This window comes from Mesoplodon mirus, assembly GCF_964341445.2.
Source record: "Mesoplodon mirus genome assembly, chromosome: 9".
NCBI lineage: Eukaryota > Metazoa > Chordata > Mammalia > Artiodactyla > Ziphiidae > Mesoplodon > Mesoplodon mirus.
Window position 1 is genome coordinate 30298425 of NC_138985.1, and position 25546 is coordinate 30323970.

Genomic DNA, 25546 nt, shown 5'->3' on the forward strand with positions numbered 1-25546 from the left:
TCTTCTCTGCACATGCCTATTTTCACCAACAGCTTAAATGTTATTTGTGCCATGAGAATTTTCCACAACGATTTCCTCTGAAATGCCTAGTTTAAGTTGTGCCTGTCTTATGGCCTTCCTGCTCTCTTGAACATGGCATCTCTAATTTGTAGTAAAATTATTTATGTAAAGTTTATCTTTTCTGCCAAGTAGCTCCATTTCCTAGCAGAATGCTTAGGATATAGAATTAGCTCAATACATATCTTCTCTCTGAATCATGAAAAAATTAATTTTATAAAAAAAACCCTTCCATTGTAATAAGCAGTTCTAATTTTCAGAGTTATGAAAAGGTAATGAAATAAAAAAGAAATTCTAAATTTTCCCACTTTGGTTAAATGTTAAAACACAGTGACCTTTAAAAAATTTAGTAGATTATGGCTTTAAAAAACTAAATATAATTTTATTAACATTTCTCTGGTACATTTAATGAGCCAATATTAGAACATTATTATGAACTAACATACATAGCTTATTCATATTTCCTTGGTTTTCTCCTAATATCCATTTCCTGTCCCAGGATCTCATACATGGCACCACATGACATTCAGTCCTCATGTCTCCTCAGGCTTCTCTGGTCTGTGACAGTTTCTCAGATCTTTCATGTCTTTGACAACCTGGATAGTTTTGAGGAGGACTGATGAGGCATTTTGTAGAATGACTCTCAAGTGGAATTTGATGTTTTTCTTATGAGTAGACTTGGGCAATGGGAGGAAGGCCACAGAGGTGAAATACCCTTCTCACCTAATCAAGTCAAGGGCACATCCTGTAAACACAATTCATCATTGTTGACGTTGACCTTGATCTCCTGCCTGAGGGCATATTTGTCAGGTTTCTCTTTAAAAGTTATTATTTACAATATTGAGGAATTTCTTTGTGAGTTTAAAGTTAATGTCTCAATAAATGTAAGAACACTTTAGAGAACATTATTTTGCTTTGATGACTATTTAGAGTGGACGTTAAGTTTGAGATTCCCAAACTGGTCTTTGTTTCACTTCCTTTGCTATTCTATTTCTGGGCCAATTCAGTCACAGTTGTAGCTCTCTCAAGCACATCTATGTAGAGGAACTTCAAATGTATAGTTCTTGCAATGACATCCATTAGAAGTTTCAAGACTCTATGACATAACCCACAACAAGATCCTTTTTGATCCACCTCCTAGAGAAATGGAAATAAAAACAAAAATAAACAAATGGGACCTAATGAAACTTAAAAGCTTTTGCACAGCAAAGGAAACCACAAACAAGACAAAAAGACAACCCTCAGAATGGGAGAAAATATTTGCAAATGAAGCAACTGACAAAGGATTAATCTCCAAAATATACAAGCAACTCATGCAGCTCAATATCAAAAAACAAACAACACAATCCAAAATGGGCAGAAGACCTAAATAGACATTTCTCCAAAGAAGACATACAGATTGCCAACAAACACATGAAAGGATGCTCAACATCACTAATCATTAAAGAAATGCAAATCAAAACTACAATGAGATATCACCTCGCACCAGTCAGAATGGCCATCATCAAAAAAGCTACAAACAATAAATGCTGGAGAGGGTGTGGAGAAAAGGGAACCCTCTTGCACTGTTGGTGGGAATGTAAATTGATACAGACACTATGGAGAACAGTATGGAGGTTCCTTAAAAAACTAAAAATAGAACTCCCATACAACCCAGCAATCCCACTACTGGGCATATACCTTGAGAAAACCATAATTCAAAAAGAGTCATGTACCACAGTGTTCATTGCAGCTCTATTTACAGTAGCCAGGACATGGAAGCAACCTAAGTGTCCATCAACAGATGAATGGATAAAGAAGATATGGCACATATATACAGTGGACTATTACTCAGCCATAAAAAGAAATGAAATTGAGTTATTTGTAGTGAGGTGGATGGACCTAGAGACTGTCATACAGAGTGAAGTAAGTCAGAAAGAGAAAAATAAATACCATAGGCTAACACATATATATGGAATCTAAAAAAAAAAAAAGGTTCTGAAGAACCTAGGGGTAAGATAGGAATAAAGACAAAACATAGAGAGTGGACTTGAGGAAATGGGGAGGTGTAAGTGTAAGGTGGGATGAAGTGAGAGAGGGGCATGGACATATATACACTACCAAATGTAAAATAGATAGCTAGTGGGAAGCAGCCGCATAGCACAGAGAGATCAGCTTGGTGCTTTGTGTCCACCTGGAGGGGTGGGATAGGGAGGGTGGGAGGGAGATGCAAGAGGGAAGAGATATGGAGATATATGTATATGTATAGCTGATTCACTTTGTTATAAAGCAGAAACTAACACACCATTGTAAAGCAATTATACTCCAGTAAAGATGTTAAAAAAAAAAAGAATTTAAACTTCATTTGTAATTGGAATAATAAAATTCCCTTAGGAAACTATATTGTAATTCAAAAAAAAAAGTTTCAAGACTGCATTTTTTGAATGCCATATATTTCTCATTGCTACCTCACATTTATCATATTTTTAAAATTACACATTTTATTACTTTGCACACACACACACACAGACACACATGCCCAGCATACTTTTTTTTTCTCCTAGGTCCATTACTTAATTTCACAGTCTTATTACCTACTATGTCATTCTCACTGGATACTTTAAATTCATTATTAAACCTTTCTAAAACATCAGTTTAAATACTTATATTGATTTATCTTTTAATTCTTTTAGAGAAAAGGATTTTTTTTCTGGTTAAAGATATAATAAAATTTGTCTGCCTTTGTAATTATGTTCTGCCAATTTCCATGAAAATATAGGAAAATCTGAATGAATTTACTTTTACATAATATTTTGTAAAGAATCAAACAAGTTTAGAAAATTAATAAGGAAACATCAACCTTAAACCACATGTTAGACCCGATGGACTTAACATATATATATACAAAGCATTTCATCCAAAAGCAATGGAATACACATTCTTCTCAAGTGCGCATGGAACATTTTACAGGATAGATCGTAGGTTAGTCTGCAAAACATGTCTTAATACATTTAAGAAGACTGAAATAATATCAGGTATGTTTTCTGACCACAATGTTATGAAACTAAAAATTAATTACATAAAAAAACTGGAAAATTAACAAATAGGTGGAGATTAAACAACATGCTACTGAACAATCAATGGGTCAAAGAAATAAAAACTACCTTGAGACAAATGAAAGTAGAAATATACTGTACAAAATTTTGTAGGATGCAGCAAAAGCATTTCTAAGACAGAAGTCCATAGGGGTAAATTCCTGCCTCAAGAAATAAGAAAAGTCCCAAATATACAATCTAACTTTACACTTCAAGGAACTGGAAAAAGAAGAACAAATGAAGCCCATAGTAAAAGGAAGGATATAACAAAGATTAGAGCAGAAATAAATGAAATAGAGACTAAAATGACAGTAGAAAAGATCAATGAAATTTAGAGCTGATTCTTTTTTTTTTCATTTCTCTCTCTCTTTTTTTTTAGTTTCTGCTTTATAACAAAGTGAATCAGTCATACATATACATCTGTTCCCACATCCCTTCCCTCATGCATCTCCCTCCCTCCCACCCTCCCCATCCCACCCCTCCAGGCGGTCACAAAGCACCAAGCTGATCTCCCTGTGCTCTGCGGCTGCTTCCCACTATCTATCTACCTTACGTTTGGTAGTGTATATATGTCCATGCCTCTCTTTCGCTTTGTCACAGCTTACCCTTCCCCCTCCCCATATCCTCAAGTCCATTCTCAAGTAGGTCTGTGTCTTTATCTAAGCAGACTAATTACTAGAATGGAGACTGAATCAGTAATTAAAAACCTCTCAACAAACAAAAGTTCAGAACAAGACAAGTTCATTGGTGAAGTCTACCAAATATTCAAAGAAGAATTAACATGAATCCTTCTCAAACTCTTCCAAAATATAGAAAAGAGAAACTCTTCCTCCTTAAAATGCTGAACTCAGCATTACCCTGATACAAAAAACAGACCAGGGTGCCATAAGAAAAGAAAATTATCAATAAGAACATTTGTTGCTATTGTGAGTTCAAAATTACACAGTCATTTTGAAAAATCACCTGGGAGTTACTTATAAAGTTTATGATAGGTGCTCTCCACAAAGTGGGTATAGAGAAATGAACCTCAACATAACAAAGGCCATATGTGATAAGCCCACAGGTAACATCATACCCAATGGTGAGAAGCTGAAAACATTTCCTCTAAGATCAGGAACAACACAAGGATGCCCACTCCTGCCACTTTTATTCAAAATAGTATTGGAAGTCTTAGCCAGAGCAATTAGTCAAGGAAAAGAGGCAAAATGCATCCAAATTGGAGAGGAAAATTAAAACTGTCACTGTTTGCAGATGACATGGTATTATATATAGAGCACCCTAAAGATGCCATCAAAAAACTCTTAGAACTAATAAATGAATTTGATAAAGTTGCAGGATAAAAAATCAATATCAAAAATCTGTTTGCATTTCTATACACTAATAACAAACTATGAGAAGGGGAACTTAAGAAAATAATCCTATTTTAAATTGAATCAAACAGAAATTTCTTTCTTAGGAAGAAATTTAATGAAGTAGGTGAAGGACCTGTATATTTAAAACTATAAGACAGTAATGAAGAAAATTGAAGAAAGCACAAATAAGTAGAAAGATATTCTGTGTTCATGGATTGAAATAATCAAGTGTTAAAATGCTCTTACTAGGCAAGACAATCTACAAGTTCAATGCAATCTCTATCAAAATTCCAATGGCATTTTTGAAGAAATAGAATAAAGAAATAGAATAAATAATCTTAAAATCTGTATGGAACCACAAAAAACCCCAAACAGTCAAAGCAAGAAGAAAGCTGGAGATTTCACATTTCCTGATTTCCAACAGTACTACAAAGCTATAATAACTAGAACAGTATGGTATTGGCATAAAAACAGACACATAGATCAATGGAACAAAATAGAGAGCCCAGAAATAAACCCACATATATCTCGTCAATTAATTTATGACAAGGAGCCAAGAATACACATCAGGGAAAGGACGGTCTTTTCAATAAATGGTGTTGAAAAATTGGACAACCAATTGCAAAATAATGAAACTCGACCTCTATCTTACACCAGATACAAAAATCAACTCAAAATGGATTAAAGACTTGAATATAAAATCTGAAATCATAACTCTCCTAGAAGAAAACTTAGACAGTAAGCTCCTTGACATACTAAGCTCCATGACTTCAAATCCTTGATGATTTTTATTGAATCTTACACCAAAAGCAAAAGGAACAAAAGCAAAAATAAATGAGTGGGACTAAATCATCTAAAAAAGTTTCTGCGCAGCAAAGGAAACCAGCAACAAAATGAAAAGGCAAACTATTGAATGGGAGAAGATATTTGCAAACCATATATCTGATAAGGGATTAATATTCCAAATATATCAAGAAATCATACAATTCAATAGCAACAATACAATCCAATTTAAAAATGGGCAGATGATCTGAATATTTTTCCAAAGAAGACATACAGATGTATGTACCAACAGGTACATGAAAAAAATGCTAAATCTCATTAATCATTAGGGAAATGCAAGTCAAAACCACAATGAGATATCACCTCATACCTGTTAGAATGGCTGTTATTGAAAGACTAGAAATAGAAAGTGTTGGTGAGGATGTGGAGTAAAGAGAATCCTTGTGCTCTGTTTGTGGGAATGTAAATTGGTGTCGCCACTAAGGAAAGCAGCATGGAGGTCCCTGAAAAAACCTTTCTTTCAAAAGAAAAATAAAAGCAAATAAGTTAATAAGTTAATTTTAAAATGAAATATAGTCTGAAAATATCCTTATTTTTTTCCACTGTCTTCTAAATCCTTGCCACTTTTGCTTTTTTTAATGCTACTTTAAATGTTATGGCAAAAGCTTAATAAACCAAAGTGTTCCTTTTAATTTATTCTCCAAAGTAAAATACCCTTTTAAAAAATAAATTTAAGAGTTCATATTTCTCACTGTTAGAAGAACTAGGAGTTTTTTCTTCTGAGTTAATCTTTTATGAACATGTGAAGAAATAAAAGTCACTGCAAGTTGAGCTTCAACGTGGAATACAAATTCTTCCCCTAAATACATTACAGGTGACATCACTCACCCCCGCCCGGGCACTCCCTATGCAGTGTGGCCACAACATATTCTAACTTGACACTGAGGACGTGAGGATGCCTTTCTCTGTAACCCAAGGAAGTAGGCATTCAGTTTCAGATGGAGCACACCTGAATGACTTGGCCTTCTTCTTGTTGCTTGGATATGGTTGGTCAACATCCTGTTGTTCATCACAAACCTTTGCTATGGAACTGATCACCCTTTTTCCCGACCTCATCCTCCACCTAATGCTTACTCATTCTTTGGATTTTGACTTGAAAGGAAGACTCCTTAATTCTCTAGACCAGGTTAGGCCCCCCTGTTGAATGTTCTCAGGGAAAACTTCACCCTTCCTTTGTGGAACTTCCACTGCTGTGATTTCGTATCTACTGCCCCCACAGTTTGATTTATGCCTGTCTTGTGCAGGTTTCAAGATACAAGAGGGCAGAGACCATCTCTGTTTGTGCTCTTGATTATAATCTCTATAAAAATGAATAAGGACACCCATCCCACAAGTATCTGCGGGCGCCTAGTGAATGCTAAGCTCTCTGTCAGGTACCAAGGACCCAAACATGAGCAGAGCAAACCATTTAGATGATGGGTCCTACCAGATTTAAAGCATGGTGGAGGCAGTTAGGGGGGCAATTGTCATGTGTGCCCGGGTGGGTGATAAAGGCCTCCTTTGTAGCGGGAGGTCTCATTTCCAAAGGCTTGAGAAATGGATCAGTGTTCAGGAGGATGGAAGGAAGATTTCCAGGCATGGAGGTTTGAAATAGTGTGGCACAATTGGCTTCATGTCTCCTTAGAAGCCCTCTATTACCCCTCACCCCATAAGAAGAGAGAAGACTCAGGGAACTGAGAGACTTGACGTACAGACCACCATGGCCTCAGGGCATGGTCTGGGCCCTTCCTAAGCACACGCTCTGGGAGGAGTGTTCTGTAGGCATCATAGGACTTCGAAGGGCTTGGAATCTGCTCTCCCTGAGACCAGCAAGGTGGTTCTGGGAAACAGGATCCCAGGCATTACATCCCTTCCTCATTCCCTGGGCTCCTAGGGCCACCAGGAACCACCCTAGCTCATCGTGGTGACCTTATGATTTGACATGCTAATCCTGAGGGTGGGGTCATTATTCCCATTTCAGAAATGGGGAAATTGATGCTCAGAGATTAGAGTGATTTACTTGAGGATGCACAGGTGGGCAGAACTGGAACTTTGAGTTATTGCTATCCTTTCTTATTGTAGGAAAAAAGTTATTTGTGATAATTTCTGTTTCTTTTTTTATAGGAAAAATACATTTTATTAGAAATTTAAGCTTAATTTCTAGAAGAGTTGGGATGAGTAGAAGTAGGAGGTTTTATGGTTCATACTGCATCTTTTAAAAATCATTTTGGAATTTACTATATGTATATTTAAATTATAGAATAAATTTAATAAGTTAACAGAATTTACAAAGGAGCCACCACTAGAATAAAGGAAATGGGATGCATCATTTCTAAATAAGAGCAAATGACAGCTTGAGAATCTTGTGAAAGATGAGGAAGAAATAAATATGTAAAATATCAAACAAACAAAACAAGAGATGAAAGACCTCAAGGAAACTGAAACAAATGGAAAACTTTACTATACTCATGAATAGGGAAACTCAATTTTCTGAGGAGGTCAATTCTACTTGAATTGATCTATAAATTCAATGTAATTATAATCAAAATCTCAATGCACATTTTTGTTCTGTATGTTTTTTATATGAGTGTGTAACTGCAATGTTAATTCTAATATATGGAACAGCAAAGGGACAAGAATATTCAAAACATTTCAGCAGAATAAAAACAATGGAGGAAGGGTGACATCAAATATTAAGCCATATTTATTTAAAACCACAGGAATTAAGACAGAAAGGCATTCACATGGAGACAGATCGATCAAAGGAACACAACTGAGAACCTGGGAAGCTTGATTTATGAAGGAGGAGGGGCAAGTCAAGAAAAGGTACTTGGGGAATTGTTTATCCACATGGGAAAAAATAAAATGATTGACACAGGAGTGAACATGCATGTGGTGTGGAAAGAGGCACGTGGTGGAGGTTATGGAAACCCTACATCCACCTGTTCCTCCACCACAGTGTCCCTGATGGGAACGTGCCTCTGCCCTGGGCTGGCCCCCATACTTCAGGGCATCCTGGCCTCTCGTCTGGTGTTTGTTTACAAGGCCTCAGTGAGTAATTCCAAATGGACAGGTGACTCAACACAGTACAAATAGGTTTTGAAAAATGGAAGTTTGCTGAGTGGTTTGAGACATTTCTTTTCTGCTGAGGCTCAGCTACATCTGCTCCCGTGATGGGCTGGTAGAGGGGGCATGAAGCACTGTCTGCTGCTGTCAGCCTTTGGCCATCAGAAAGGCTGGCCTTGGGGTAGAACCAACATATTTTTTGATGGAGCCAAAGACAAACTGGCTCTAGATCAGAACTCAGTCTCTAGATCAGCTATGCCCAGTGGAACATAAATTGCCATATACATAATCATGAATTTTCTAGTAGCCACATTTAAAAAAGCAAACAGAAACAAGGGACATGAATTTTCATAGTATGTTTCATTTAATCCAATATATCCAACATATTATAATTTCAGCATGTGATCAGTATTAAAAACATTGAAAAATGTCACTTTTTTGGTACTAGGTTGTGAAATCTGGCATGTGACTTAGACTTCCATGTAGTCTGCCTCACCTCTGATTCCTGTTATGACGACAAACTGCCAACATGCAGAGGTCAATCTGTGAGGAAGGCTCCTTAGATGATGGGCAACATAAATAAAACTAAAGACAAATGATGGAATAAGATAAAATATTTTCAGCATATGTAACTGTAGAGACCTCTTCTACATCAATAAGAAGAAAACAAAGAACCCAGAGATATAAAGATGCAGGGCACAGATATAAATACTTCTCCAAATATACACATCCTATAAAATAAGACAATATGTCCAATCTCAGGAGTAAGCAGAGAAATGTTAATTAAGACGATATCGAGATAACGTTTTTGCCACTGAACAGGGAAAGTCAAAACCCATCCATGGTTCTCAAGTGTGTGGAAAGACGTTTTGAGGAAGAAGAGTGGAGAGAGCCTGGTGTGATGGGGGCTAGGCTTCCACCCTCACTGGTGAAGCTCAGACTACTTTCCATCATACTCTACAGCTGGGTGATAGCCAAGAATGCAGGTTCTGCCGATGGAACCCACCGGCCACAGCCTGAGACTCAGTATCTAGTGATGCCAACGAACAGGGCCAGCATGAATTCCTCCCTATCGCCACTGCCACTCCCTAAAGGCAGTGCCTGTAAGGAATCCAGGAGAAATAACCCCTCCCCCTCTGTGCACCTGCACGACATATCGATGTATTTATGGATATTGTCACCACCACCACCCACAATGCAAATGATCTGGCCTTTATTTTTTTTTATCTCTGTGTCTTTAGAGCCGAGCAAAGGGTGGTTCATGTGGTCAGTTGCTGGGAATAATTTCTAATGAATGAATCAGAACTGAACGAATGAGAAAAATGTGTGAATGCTGACATAAGCCCGGGGAGTCTTTATTTTATATTGATTTTGTTTGATTAACTTTTATCATCCTTCTCTCAATGTGCCTGAAAGTGATGGAATTTGTTAAAGCTTTGGTTTCTTCAGCAGCTCCTAAAACATGTCATCAGATTTGAGGTTCATGTGTGTGGCACTGTAAAGACCCTGAAGCAGGAAGCCAAGTACAGATCTTTCATCTCCAAGGCACCCTGCCCTTGGTTATTTCACGTAGGGTTCTTTGCAGACAGCGGCTGTACAGTCAACATGTTCAGGATCGCTTATGGTAGCAGCAGGTTGGTCATTTGCATAGCTGCATGGCTCAAAGGATGGATTATTTCTCTTCCGCGTCCTTCAATATAAATTGGGGTAGTTATATCTATACAGAAACTTCTTGTTCATTTTAAATGAAAGTAATTCTGTTTAGCAGTTTGTACTATAACAATAAACTTGAGTGGATATGGCCATAAAGACAATCGTCAGTTTATTTCAGTCCTGAAAGTGTTGATTTCTTCACATTGGTCAGGTCTCTTCTCATGGAGCCACTGGAAAGTGAGCCCCTCAAATAGAGATCACAGTGACTCCCCTAAATCTGAGGATATCATGGATAGTCCTGCCACCGTCAGCAGTGGCAGGGAGTATGAATTTATTACATTTTCCATTGTTTGGGCTCCATATTCTAATTGAATGTCTGCTCTGAGAAGTATGCTGTGAATGTTAACAAGAAGGGCTGACAGCCCTGGAAAGACCTGACCCAGCACTGCCTTCTGTTTCCTGTGGGCCTCCGCTTTCCTCCTCTGCTTTGATGTGGGTTTTGGCATCCAGAGCTCAAGCTAGAATGATTTGGAAATGGTAGGAACAAAAGCAAGTGGAAGAATTTGCTTTCTGGGTTGATCTTAGATGAAGGAACTTCTCATTTAGCAAAAAATTCTGTAGGTGTTTTTATTTATTTTCTTAAAATACTTTCAACAGTTACAAACGATTTCACTTACATGTTAATTTCCATGTTGAGAAGGAAGAACCACCCTGAATACCCATATCCGTGTTGGGGAGCATTTTGTCTGCATTGAGCTCCAAGCAAGATGGGGCCTGTGTAGTCAAGTGATGCATAATAAAGAGTAATGCTGGTGATGGAGAGAAGGCTGCTGACAATGTTACTGACATTTTGCCAATCCCTATATACTTGTTAGGTCACTGAATCCTCGTAACCTACAAGACTGGCGCTGTTACCAGTTTCATAAAAGATGGACAAAAACTCAGAGAGATTCAATAAATTGCCTCACATTTTATAACTCATAAAAGGCTGGAAATTCAAACCAAGTCTCATAATTAAATCTGGTTAATTGTCTAAGATTCTGTTGCACATTTATAAAAGACACAGGTATTCTGTCCTTGGATTAATATTGGCCTTTCCATTTCTGAGATGTTACTTCCCTAAATGCATTTGTTTTCATCATTTTATTTATCTGATTCACAATTATTGGCCACCTACAACATAGCTAGCTCTATAAAAAATCCTAAATCTTTCTCCATTTTAAAATGTGCTTGTTCAGTTAAGTTTGTCAATTCTTCATTCAAATATGCTTATTCAACATGGTTTTCCTTTCTCAGTGAGCACAGTTTAGTCTACAACTGTATCGCCCTAAATTTTTGAGATTTTCCTACTTTTAATTTATCCCACTTTTGCACATTTTCTTTCTAAACTATCATTTTGCACAGCCCTATGCAAAATAATATTCAACGCCTCTTTCTCCTTTAAGTTATAAAATGTAAAATATTTTCCCCACATCCAAAGCTCCAAATAATTCATTGTTGAGTTATAGCCTGCATAGTCTTGAGGACGGGTAAATATTAAAAGGCTGACAATTCTGTAATTAGAACAACTGGAATCTGTCTTCTTTCCAGGTGTCTGTCCAAGTCCTTCACGAAGGAAGGCTTTGAAAGGCAGGCATTTGATGAAGGGCCTTCTTTTGTTTCTTCCCTGAGAGTTGAGTAAGAACCTCTGTATTAACCAAGTGTGTCCCCAGCTTTCTGAGGCATAGTTCTCCCGTAAACAAAAGTACACGCGATCAGGATGAGAAAATGGGTTTCTCCTTATTTGATACATGAAATCTTTAGAGTGTGGGGATTTGCACTGAGCTTTTGGACATTTGGTTGTGGACTCTGCAGTCCTAAAGATGCTCAGGTGCTGATCTATGCCCGTGCCGGTGACCCCACATGACCCCACTGTCTCAGGACCCCCTCTTCTCCCTGTCCTCTCTCTAGTGAAGCTCTTCTCCTCTTATTACCATGGAAGAGGGTGGTAACTCTGCTTTGATAACAGGAAGAACATAGGAAGGAAGTTCTAACAGAGACGCCAAGATCAGGTCCCAACCCTTTGAATTCCACAATGTTCTTCTAGGGGACATGTGTAAGCCCAGCATCTGACCTACTTTCAGAGAGAAGAGGAACCAGCAACTCTTCCTCTGAAGAAATGCCTGGAGTCCATCTCTCCCTACTCAACATTTAGGACCCTGAAAACTTGAGGTCCAAGTGAAGAAAGCATTTCCCCCCTTAGTTTAGTTTTATTCCACTCAGACATACTCCAAAGTTCTGTCTCCTGCCCTAGAATGCCTCAGTGTGACTCACAGTGTGAGCATCTCACCTCTTCAGCGGAAGATCCCACTCCACCCACGGGGGCCATGTTTTTGCTTCAGCTTTGGAAAGACAATAGCACCAAACACATTCATAGGATACTGTACGTTTCCCAGTCTGGGCTGTTCCAGATGCAAGCTAGCAAAGGCACATTCCCAGGTGGTCCTGAGAAACCCCAGTCTGATCTTCTGATGTGTTTTATATATCTTCCCATCTTCCTGTCTCTGCTCCCCATTGCCCACGAACAAGGGCATATACATACACATTGAGACCCATGGCTGCTGTTATGCACTGAATGTTTATACCTCCACAATTCATAAGCCCCAATTCCCAACATTATGCTGTTTGGAGGTGGGACCTCTGAGAGGCAATTAGGTTTAGATGAATGAGGTCATGAGGGTAGGTCATAGGATTAGTGCCCTTCTAAGAAGAGGAAGACATTGACACGCTCTCTCTCTCTCTCTCTCTCTCTCCCCCCACCCCCTCCGCCCCGATGTGAGGACACAGAAGTCTGCTGCCTGTAAGCCGGGAAGAGTGCCCTTACCAGGAATCCAATCTGTCAGCTCCTTGATTTGGGACTTCCAGCCTCCAGAACTGTGAGAAATAGAGGTCTGTTGTTTAAGCCGCCCAATCCGTGGTACTTTGTTATGGCAGCCTGAGCAGACTAAGATAACTCCATCTCAGGAGAAATACTTTTCAGCATAAAAATGCTCTTAGGAAGGCAACCATTTCTGATGAGAAACAAACTGCAGAAATATAGCCAGGAAGTCACTATTTAACCCCACAGATCTGAGAGGCTGTCTGTCTTATTTAGTTCTATTTCTAGACTTTTAAGCAGTTTGTAGGTCTATTCATATGCGAATGCCAACATGTATAATGATCACCTATTCACTATGTCTTACTACTTGATAAAGCTGGTACCCTTTTAGATCTGTTTCTTGTTTTTCAGAGTTCTACCCATTCTGGCTTTATTTTTCTAAATTAATTTTAAAATGAGCTTCTTGCTTTTTGTTATTGAGACTGTGTTAAATGTTACAATTAAGTTGGGTAGAACTGTCCTTTTTATGACGTGAAGTTTCCTATATCAGAATATCACACATCTTTTCATCGCAGTAAGTGTACTTTTGGATAAGTAGGCTTTGCACATTTCTTAAGTTAATTCCTAGGTATTTAATCTGTTTTTATGACTTTTAAATGGATGATTCTTTCTCATGAATAAATTGATTGTATTCTTTAGAATGAAAGTGTGAAAACTAATATACCAATTTTCTGCATAATTAACTTTGGGGAAAGCTCTTTCATAGCCCCTGCACTTCTACATCATTGTGCAGAATATTTGAATAATCCAGTTTATTTTATTAACAAACATTATAGAAGCCTTACTGTATTGTGGATATTGTTCTCAGCAATTAAAAAGTATTAAATCACTTAATCCTAATCGCAGTCCTCTGAGATCAGTACTAGTGTTTCCCTTATTATAGAGGGGACACCACTGAGCCGCAGCCACTCAGCCATGGTCACACCCTGGTGAGCGTCAAGCCGAGACCAGGATCCAGGCATCAGCGTCTAAGTTCGTAGTCATAGTGCTGTCAAGTTATCTAATTTCAAATAAAATTACATCCAAAATAATTTTTCTCTGCTGTACAGAAAGAATGAATGTGAAACTTCATGTGCTAGTATTTAAATGTTGGTAAAACTTGGAGAGCACCGAGCTTTGTCTACTTCAAGCACCAGAGGGTCAATTAAGTACCAGACCCAGCAGGTCACAGACACTGCTGTGCTGATTACAGCAGCCCAAGCGATGGATTACCATGTGGATCCATGTGGATCTGCCTACCAAGTCTGCTGAAACCTACAATTTTTTTTTTTTTTTTTTTTTTTGGCGGTACTCTGGCTTCTCACCGCTGTGGCTTCTCCCGTTGCAGAGCACAGGCTCCGGACGCGCAGGCTCAGCGGCCATGGCTCATGGGCCCAGCCGCTCCGTGGCATGTGGGATCTTCCCGGACCAGGGCATGAACCCGTGTCCCCTGCATCGGCAGGCAGACTCTCAACCACTGCGCCACCAGGGAAGCCCTACAATTTTAATCAATGTCAAGGAATAACCAATTTTAAGTAATCATATGATAAAAAAAATAGAAAGCCTGAAATAAAAAGTCTTACCATTTCTCTAAACAATTTTCCAAATATGGTTTATTTGGGGACACTTTTATTTTGTTGTTGTTTTGCACAGAGAAATTGACTTCATTAATGGCTGATGGCTGGGACTCCCTTGATTGCACTTCTGATTTTGTCCTTTAGTTAATTTATTCTATTTATTTATGTTTAACAGAGGAGGGACTGGAGGCAAATTAAGGCAAGTCTATTTTTGTTTAGTCTAGTTTGGACCCGGGGCTATAACGCTTCACCACCCTCCTCTCCCTTTTTCTCCTCTCCTACCCACACCCTCTCCTGAGGCTGTACAGCATCTGCAAAGAAGTAGCCTTAAAAAGAGAGTATTTAGATTATTTTTAAGATAAGCAGTTTCAACAAAGTGTAGAGTTAAGAGAATTGAGGCTGAAAAGGCTGGCTGACTTGCATTGGCCGCCCAGCTTACAAGTAGCTGGGCAGGACCTAATGCAGACTGTTCTTCATCGTTACCTGATACCGCCTTCCAAGTTCATTGTGACAATGCCTGACATTGCTGTGATCTTCTGTGTATGAAGAACATGCACAGTCCGAATCTCATGCTTCAATAAGCTATGCTAGAAATATTTCGCTATGGAAACCATGCATTTTACATCCTTGTACAAAATATTCTTAGAGATCACTAAGAACTTTAAGTACATTATGAAATTAGGTGATATTGAGGCTTTGTATCTCTCCTTTGTCTACTTTGGGATATTTTGTTTCTTTGTCAATGACTTTAAAGTTTAGTTTTTCCTTATGTGTAAGACAGAGGCATTATCATCCTCATTCTGAATCGTGGAAGGGGTGGCCAGAGGAGTAAAATTATGAGCCCCTGGTCGCATAGTTTGCAAGCATCCATGGATGTTTAACTCCAGATCTATGCATTTCTCACTCTCTGATATTGACTCAGTGTGATTATCATCCAAATATATTAGATCCAGAGCCCACTTACACTGCTATGGGGAGCAAAGTTTACCACCCTAACACGTGTCTCTTGGCAGCAGGATTAATTTAGGTTGATTATTTTTAAGAAACAGAAGACATAGGAAGTCTTTCTTTTTACCTCCCCCTTAGCTGCCTAAAGAATTTAGAAAAAGGACTGGTTCCTGGAACAGTGCTATTATCAGAGATACTTGCAAAGAATATGGGTGAGGGGTGGTAAGTGAGGGCCTGGAGATCGGAGTCCATTCTGTGTCGCATTGTCTCTGCATGGTCCAGAAAATGTTTTTTTTCATCTCCGTGTCAACTGCCTTTTTCCCCTTTGAAGTCCCAAACCATTACCCCAACATCTTCTTTTGTCATTAGCAGAAGCTGGTATTTAAAGTGAGAACTTTGGCTATTTTGGCAAGTTACTTGGTTTTCCTGGGTCTCTCCCATGTATATATGCCATTAAACTTTGTTTGACTTTTCCCCTGTTAATCTGGCTCATGTCAATTTAATTCTTAGACCAGCCAGAAGAACTTAGAAGGGTAAAGGAAAACTTCTTCCTCTCTGACAGTTTAGCCTTTTCTTTTGCAGTTATGTGCATTTTCCACCTTCAACATTAGAGTGTTCATCTCTAGAAGTTTTATTTGTGTCTTTTTTAATACTTTCCATGTCTGTAGTTACCATGCTCTTCTTTCCCCTAGCTTGTCAAAGATGTGGAATACAGTTATAATAACAGCTTTAATTTCCTTTTCTACTATTTTATCATCTGTCATTCCTGGGCTGGTTTCATCATTATGGGTTCTGTTGCTTCTTTACATATCAGCTAATTTTTTATTAGATGCCAAACATTGCGAATTTTACATCATGGGGTAATGGGTATGTATTGCTGTTATACTGGTTTTTGAGCATTATTCTGGAATGCAATAAATTATTGAAAATTATTTGGTTCTTTCAGATCTTACTTTAAATCTTTGTTATGTGGAACCAGACCCAGGTCTGGGACTTATTCTGGCTCACTACGGTTGTGTTTGGGTGCTATAACTAATATCCGGTGGATGATAAGATTTTCCACCCTGCTAGTGGACAATAAAATTATCTTTGCCAGTTCCGCTCCCTCCCACGTGAGCTGTGGGATTGTTCCTTCTCAGCCTCGGTACTTTGCTCACACCCATGTGCAGACCTGTGCTTGCCTGAGGCTGTGAGATCCCTGGCAATCTCTCCGTGCACGTGGCCACGGGGCCTCTTGACTCCCAGCCCTTTCTCCTCGGCTCTGGGCTCCCTGCCCTGTCCTGTGATCTGGGAACTTTCTCTCTAGGCAGCAGCTGAGACAACCTTTTCTCCATCCTAGGGATCACTGTCTTTCATTGTCTGATATCCAATGTCTTGGTAACCATTGCTTCATGCATTTTGTCAGTTCCTTTAATTATTTCAGTCAGGAGATAATTCTGTTCCCTGTTAGTCCATCTTGGCCAAAAGTGGCATTTTTTTTTAAATAAAAAAAGATCTTTGGTCAAACATTCACAATGCATATATCATCCTTCCCTCTCTCTCTCCTTCCCTCCCTCCCTCCCTCCCTTCCTTCCTCCCTTCCTTCTTTCCTTCCTTCCTTCCTTCCTTCCTTCCTTCCTTCCTTCCTTCCTTCCTTCTTTCCTTTCTTCCTTCCTTCCTTCAGTCCTTCTCTCCTACTTTAGCAGGAGGCATATTGTGTCTCATCCCCTTTCCCCACTTACCTAAGGTACTGTTATGGGCTGAACTGCATCCCCCCCAAATTCATATGTCAGAGTCTTCACCCTCAGAACCTCAGAATGTGACTGTATTTAGAGACACACTAACTGTATCTTTAAAGAGGTGACTAAGTTAAAATGGGGTCATATGGGGAGGGCCCTAACCCCATATGACTGGTGTCCTTATAAGAAGAGAAGACTAGGACCCAGACACACACAGAGGGAAGACCATGTGAGGATACAGGGAGAATAGGGCTGTGTACATGCCAAGGAGAGAGGCCTCAGGGGAAACCAGCCCTGCTCTGAGAGAATAAATGCCTGTTGTTTAAGCGGCCCAGCCTGTGACATGTTGTGGCAGCCTGAGCAGACTAATGCCCCTGTCTTCTCTGGACCACCCTGGGACTCCCTCCCCTGCAGTCTTACCTGTCCTGTTCCCATACCAGCAGGCCTACCAGTAGCAATGTGGAAAGCTGGTCAGGGTGGGTTTCCTGTGCTCAGCCATGCCAGGTTAGGGGTCCCTCCCTTACCTGGGGTTCCCCTATGGCAGTGCCCTGTTGGGGATTGTGCTCTAAGTCCAGTTTCCACAGCCCAGATTTTTGGCTTCTGCTCTGGCCCAGTTTTTAATGGATCCAGCCTCGCTTTGACGCCCCTGCGTTTAGGAGCCCATGAACTGACCAGGTTTTGTGGGGCTTGTGCCATTCAGAGAGATCCTCTCTTTAAAAAGGATGACACAGTCATGAATACAAAATCACAAATTCAAAATTAGGTGCAAACTAGAGTTTATTTAGAATGAGAAAAGAAATCACAACAAAAATTTAACAACTGGACAAATACCATACACATTTCTTTCAGTTCAATTTCTTGCAGTAAGAATACTTACTTCTGATCGTATCTGAATTTTAAAATTCAGATACAATAATTTAAACAATATAAAAATGAATCTCAAATTACACATTAACTGAACACATGTTTTATGTGCTGCTATGTTGTTTTGGGCTACATAACCGTATTCTCAAATGACTCCTATAGGAGACCAGATATCCCGCCTTCCTGTGCCTTTGTGGAGGGGTGTTCGTTGCTAGAACTCTGATTTCTCAGGCTTCATCTGAGGTCCTGTCTGGAACTGCCAGACTTCATTCGGATGAGACGTGTCTGATATTCTGGCACATTCTGACAGGTCAGAGTGTATAAAACGGGGAGCTCACACACAGACAGTGCCTGCTGTTGGCTATGATGCTGCAGTTTGGGGCTGTCATCGAGAAGCATAAGACTCCAGTTGAAAGACTAAGACGTGTGTATGTTTGTTTATAATTGTGTCCACTGTAAAACTGAGTCTGTTCCTCAGAAGGAGGGGACTTCTGTGCAAACGAGCAGGAATCGCTCAAGTCTGATGTCCAGGAACCAGAGTGTGTCTGTAGGCGCTCTGAAGGTTTGCATGCCTGCTTTGCCTCTGGATATTATGGACCTTGTTTCTCATCCCCTTCCTGCAGACCTCCTGTGAGAGGCACCTTGGGAAGACTTCATGTTTCTGAGTGACTTCTGTCCTTCATCTTTGAGTCCAGATGCCTGGAGAGAGGCACCATGGATGCCCTATGTAGATTTTGAAAAGCTATGCGTGATTTGGGATGGCTGGCAATGACCTAATTGTACAGGACCCAGTTGTCTCCTAATTCAAACCACACAAATGCATCCACTCAACCTAGCTTACGGACCCAGTTTATACCATTTCCTGTCCCTCTTTACCTGAACCGCCCAAATGCCCACAGTGCTACCTATGCTGCTGACATTGTAGAAGTGTGCAGAAGGGACCTGGGGGTTGAAAAGAGACAGTATCCCCCACAATTGCTGTTAAAATAGCTTCCTTTGCAAATTTTGCCGAATCTAAATCTATAAGTCAATGAACGTCAGTGTGTTGTGAGGGGCCCTTTCAGAGTCTTGGAAGGGGCCCAAGCAGGGGCAGGCTTCTGAGACTGACACTTTATAAGGTGCTTGGTAAATCTGCCCTTGTGCCCATTCCCCACCCCAAGGGACAAAAGTCCAACATCTAGCCCCATCGTGTGCCTTATTCTAGGGAAACTTTCAAGTGCAATTGTGTGGAGCACAGATACCCTTCCACTGGACTTGACACTGACCCTTTCTCAGATCCTTGACCCTGGGAGCTCCTGCCTCAGCCTGCACTCCACCCCCGCCATCTCCCCCAACCTGCTGTCAGTGGCCCTGTTCTCATCCACCTTGTTGGGACTGAAGACTTCTAAACACACTTCAAACAAGGCAAGATGGATACAGAATGTAGTGACCCTTTGGAAACGAGGATAATTTTCAGGACCATTTAGTTGTATGTGTCACAGCCTTGGCGGTTTACCAAATACTTCCACATCATTTTCCTCCCAACCCTTGCAGCAACCCATGAAGTATGCGAAGTATGGACAGTCATCCCCATGGGTCTTAGCTCAGGTGGCTGTAACATACCACTGCCAACTGGGGGCTGAAACAACAGGCACTGATTTCTCACAGTTCTGGAGGCTGGAAGTGCAAGATCAGTACACCGTGGTCAGATCCTGGCTTTCAGATGGCTGTCTTCTCACTGTATCCTCATGTGGCAGAGAGACAAGAAGCTCTGGTGTCTCTTCCTTTTTTTTATAAGGACACTTATCCCATTACAGAGTCCCCATACTCATGACCTCATCTAGCCCTAGTCACCTCCCGGTATCATCTCCTACCTGCTCCTACGTACTCATCTCCTACCTATTCACCTCCTAGGACCATCACACAGGGGGTTAGAGCTTCAACATATGGATTTGGGAAGGGGTGGGGGAGGGAAGGAACACTTCAGTGCATAGCATCATTTTACAGATGGAAAAATGAGGTCCGAAGCTTGAGGAAAGTTTGACTTAAATTCCGGTACTCTGACGTAGCCACCAACTCCACAAGTGCACCGTGGAGACCCTTATGTAGGATGTAAAAACCCCAGGGAAGTATCTCTGCTTTGTTGGCTGAAGGACACCAAGCTCCTCTACACAGGTGTACTCCATGAATGCATCGTTACCTGTCAGCTGGTACACGGCTCACCTCCACCCCAAGAGAAGCACTCTTGTGAAACATCATGACCCAAAGTGTCAAGTGTGCGCAAACTCTTCATCAAAAATAATTTTCAATTCTCAAGTTCATATCATTGGGGAATTAAAAGTAATTTTTTTCTTTCCATATTTGTTCTTCCTAATATAATAAATATGTCATCTCGTTTATCGTTTCATAGAAATTTCCAGTGACCCATTTCCCAGAAATTCACTTTGTAGTTACTCTGCTTATGTTCAATGTTATTCAGTCTACACTTCCTGAAAAACAACATACATTTTCAAATGTGTCATCTCCAGGCTCATAAAAGGAATTTAGCCTTTGGCTTTTTTTTTTTAAGTACATAAAAAGCTTTAGTGTTCCAGGGAACATTTCAATGAAATTTCATAGAATTTGAAAACAACCAAAATTTATTTCTTTTCTTAGAACTATCAAGTGCATCAAATACAGCAGACACAAATCAAACCTCTAAAAATAAAAACAGATGGTGTGTATGAATTTGTTGCAGGGATAACATGAAAGGTGTGACTCCATTTAGGAGAAAGAAGAGACCTATATGGTTAAACTCTAAACAGTAACATGCCCAGGAGGGTGTTATATATGACAAGGAGACCAGGCATCACTAGGAATCAGAATACATGGAAACGTTGGGATGTCAAGGAACTCATGCCGTATTATCATGGCTTTGCCTATTGTAGCGTCCCATAGAGGCTGTCCCTCTAATTCATGCGTTGAAGTCTGATGTCCTCGTCAGTCAAGGTGAGACTGCTTTCCCTGTGATTTCTACCAAACTTAACTTCTGCCAAAGTAGTTAAATAACCTTCCACTTCCAAGAAAATTCTCTCCTTCCCCTGGTCCCCAAAACATACTTACCTAAGGAGTCATTCCCTGTCTCCTGTAGACTCACCAGGTCTTTGGAATTCTAGGGCCAGGAAATGCTAAGGAGCAGTCTACTCAGTGAAATTGAGCTACTGCTGGATTAGGTCATAGTAAACAGGCTATTTTTCAGGAGAATTTACCAGGCATTTTATGTGCTCTGACATACAGTGGAACATTCAAAAGTGGGATATATAGAGCACAGGTAGCTCTTGGTGGCCACTGTGCGCCTCACTCTGTGAGTCAGACTCATATTCAACATCATGTATTTCCAAGCTGGGCTTGATGTTATATTTTTCTTTTTTTTTTTTTTTTATGCATAACGCGGGCCTCTCACTGTTGTGGCCTCTCCCATTGCGGAGCACAGGCTCCGGACATGCAGGCTCAGCGGCCATGGCTAATGGGCCCAGCCGCTCCGCGACATGTGAGATCTTCCCGGACAGGGGCACGAACCCGTGTCCCCTGCATCGGCAGGCAGACTCTCAACCACTGCGCCACCAGGGAAGCCCTTTCATATGTTTTAATATAACTTTTCATATATTTTGATGCAAATTAAATGAAAATGTTTATATAATATAAATAAAATATAAGTTTAAGATAGATTTTGAAATAACAGAAATAAATTTTTTTTCATGTTATTTATTTATTTATTTATTTATTTTATTAGTTTCTGCTTTATAACAAAGTGAATCAGTCATACATATACATCTGTTCCCACATCCCTTCCCTCATGCATCTCCCTCCCTCCCACCCTCCCCATCCCACCCCTCCAGGCGGTCACAAAACACCGAGCTGATCTCCCTGTGCTCTGCGGCTGCTTCCCACTATCTATCTACCTTACTTTTGGTACTGTATATATGTCCATGCCTCTCTTTCACTTTGTCACAGCTTACCCTTTCCCCTCCCCATATCCTCAGGTCCATTCTCAAGTAGGTCTGTGTCTTTATTCCCGTTTTACCCCTAGGTTCTTCATGACATTTTTTTTTTAAATTCCATATATATGTGTCAGCATACGGTATTTGTCTTTCTCTTTCTGACTTACTTCACTCTGTATGACAGACTCTAGGTCTATCCACCTCATTACAAATAGCTCAGTTTCATTTCATGTTTTAATATAAAATATATACAGATTTTTTAGTTTATCTGATGAGGTAGAAGTGGTTTTCCTCACCTAACAGATTAGAAAATACATGTAATACATAGATTAAAATGACAGTAATTAATAGATATTTTGGGGAAGATACTGTGAGGTTATGCAGATATTCTGTTTCCTCAACAATCTCACCACTTTTGTCATCATCAGTGGGTCTTGCTTACAGTCATTATTACTGTGATGCTCTAATGCTGATCTCTTTTTTCCCTCATTCCTTCTGTTTATTAATTGGGATTCTTCTGTTAGGAAGATTTCTTATTTATTTATTTATTGTTTATTCAACCATTCATTTATAGCAGTGTGGTCTCATGGGTGTTTATTTTATTCTTTGGGTTTTATTTTGTTACTTCAGTTGTTCCAGCATTGGTCATTGGGAAGTCTTTCAGGTTCACTTGTGTGTCCTTTTAATGAGTGCTTTTTGTTTGTTGGCCTGTTTGAGCACTACCTCACTTTCTGGTATGACACGGTGCTCCAGGCTCTTCTTATATTTTCTCTGTACCAGCCCTAGCAACAGCCACTGCTCTGAGGGGCCCTGGTTCTTTTACAGGAGAGTGGGGTTATAAACCACAGTTAGGATGAGACAGGCTGGGACCTGGGACCCTTTGCTGCAGTGCTGCAATGCTTGCACCTGGACACACCTCTCCTTCAGCAACAAAATACAAAGAAACTATTTGGGACTAAAAATAACTGCCTGCATGCACAGTTGAGGCAAATTATGGACAAAAAGGTACGAAAGACCAAAAAACTCAACTGCCACTTCTGAAGATCTGGGAGTAAAAACAGGGTGTCAGAAGCAAAAGCAGGGTACTGTGCATGCCCCCTGCGCACAGCACCACCAAAGTGGTGGGCAAACCACCTAAGCTCGACCCCTGGACACACTCCTACCCTCACCCCATATAAGGAACCAGCTTGGCCCCACCTGGGGGAGCAAGCAAGGGAACCTCATACTTGTTCTCTCCCCGCTGCTGCAGCAGGGGCCCCAGTAAAGCCTTGCCTGAATTTCTCATCTGGCCTCTGGTCAATTTCCATTACTTGGGGAAGGCTACAAACCCTGGTTGGTATCAAGGGCACAGAGTGTGCTTGTTGTTCCTAGGCTGTCATTGTGTCTAGAATTTCTTGGCAGACAGAGAAGTACACGTATGTTTATTCTCCCATGTACACATGTCTGTATTCATTCCAGTACATGTCTATTTGTACATGCATATATACTGAAATAAACATGAATTCACACTGTTGTTTCTGACCCAAATATGGCACCACGTCTTCATTCTAGCTTCCCTCCTTGGTTACTTATAACTTCCTGATCTGACGGTAAAAATCCTGGACTCTCATTACTTACAAAATATTTACTATTTTGTTCAACTATAGTCTACAGGAAAGTTGTTTCAGAATTGCTAGAAAATACCTAGTGAGAAACAGCTGTACCCACTAGCGTGTTTGTATTCACACCATAGTTCCTTTGGTCTCTGCCTCACGATGTCTTGTGGCTCTTCCCAAAGTTACTTAGGTCAGTTCCCTTCCCCACTCTTTAGTGTAGTGATGACATACAATCAGGGTTCCCCTAATATTCTTGTTGATCTTTTATAAAACTTTGCATACTTTGGTAAGTCAAATCTTCGTGGTATAGAGCTTATGGGTTTTGACAAGAACAGTCACGTGTCAACCAACACAATCACCCATGCACAGAGCTGTTCCCTCACCCTAAATTCCCTGTGCTGTCCCTTTGTAAATAAAACACCACTGGCAGTTCCTGGCAACCACTCATCTGTTTCCTTTGCCATAGATTTTTCCAGAAGGCCATATAAATTGAAGCATATAACAGGTAACCTTTTAGGTCTGGCTTCTTCCATTCAGCAAAATACATTTAAGATTCATCCATGTAGTTCCATCAGTCAACAGCCTTGTTTTTTTTGATTGCCAGCAGTCATCCATTGTATAAATTCATCAAATCTTGTTTACTCATTCATCTATTGAAGGATATTTGAGTTGTTTTCATATTTGGGCAATTATGAATGTTGCTGCTTTAAGCTCTTGGGTACACGTTTTTGTCAGAACATTGCGTCCACTGTTCTTGAGTAAATATTACGAGAGGGTTGCTGGGTCATAAGGTAAGTATATGTTTGCTTTTATAAGTAACTCTCAGATGACTTTTCAAAATGACTGTATAATTTTGAACTCACAATAGCAATAAATATTCTTATCGTTCTATAACTTCATGACCATTTGATATTATCAGTATTTCTTATTTGAGACATTCTAATGGCACTGGCATTGTGTTTTTAATTTGCATTTCTGTAATGATTAAAAATATTGTGTATATTTTCACGTGCTTATCTGCTATCCATTATCTTCTTTTGTGAAGTATTTGTTCTTATAGTTTGCTTATGTTTAAACTTGAGAAGTTTGTTTTCCTATTGTTGAGTTTAAAGAGTTCTTCACGTATTCTGGAAACAAATCTTTTATTAAAAATGTGATGTTCAAATATTTTCTCCTTTGGTATGTGGCTTACCTTTTTACTCTCTTCAACATGTATTTTGCAGAGAAAATGTTTTTAATTTTATAATTTATTGTCTATGCCAAATATTTCTTTTACAGATCATGTTTTTGATGTCACATCTGAAAATTCATCTCCAAACCCAAGGTCACACAGATTGTCTCCTATATATTCTTCTAAGTTGTACGTTTTTACATTGAAATCTATGATGCATTTTTAGTTAATTTTTATACAAGGTGTCAGATTTCTGCTGAGCTTCATTTATTTTACAGAGGGATACTCAGTTATCTCCACACTATTTGTTAAAACAAGTAGTCTTTCTTCACAGACTGGTACTGGGGTGTGCAGCCTGTTAGGAACTGGGCCGCCCAGCAGGAAGTGAGTGGCAGGGGAGCAAGAGAGTGGAGCTTCATCTGCCGCTCCCCATTGTTCTCCATCGCCTCATTACCATCTGAACCATCCCACGCCTCCCCCCCTGGAAAAATTGTCTTCCATGAAACCGCTCCCTGGTGCCAAAAAGGTTGGGGACTGTTGCATTAGACTGTCTTTACATCTTTGCCAAATTTTCTTTCTGGGCTCTCTATTCTATTCCGCTTATCTACATGTCTATCCTTTCACAAAAACCCCACTATCTTGACTACCATAGGTTTAAAGACAGTCTTGAATTTGGGTAGTGTGAATCTTCCAGCTTTGCTCTTTTGCTGAATGGTTTTGGTCCTGCAACTTTCTTAGCATTTCCATATACACTTGAAAATTAACTCATTGTGGACTATTACTCAGCCATAAAA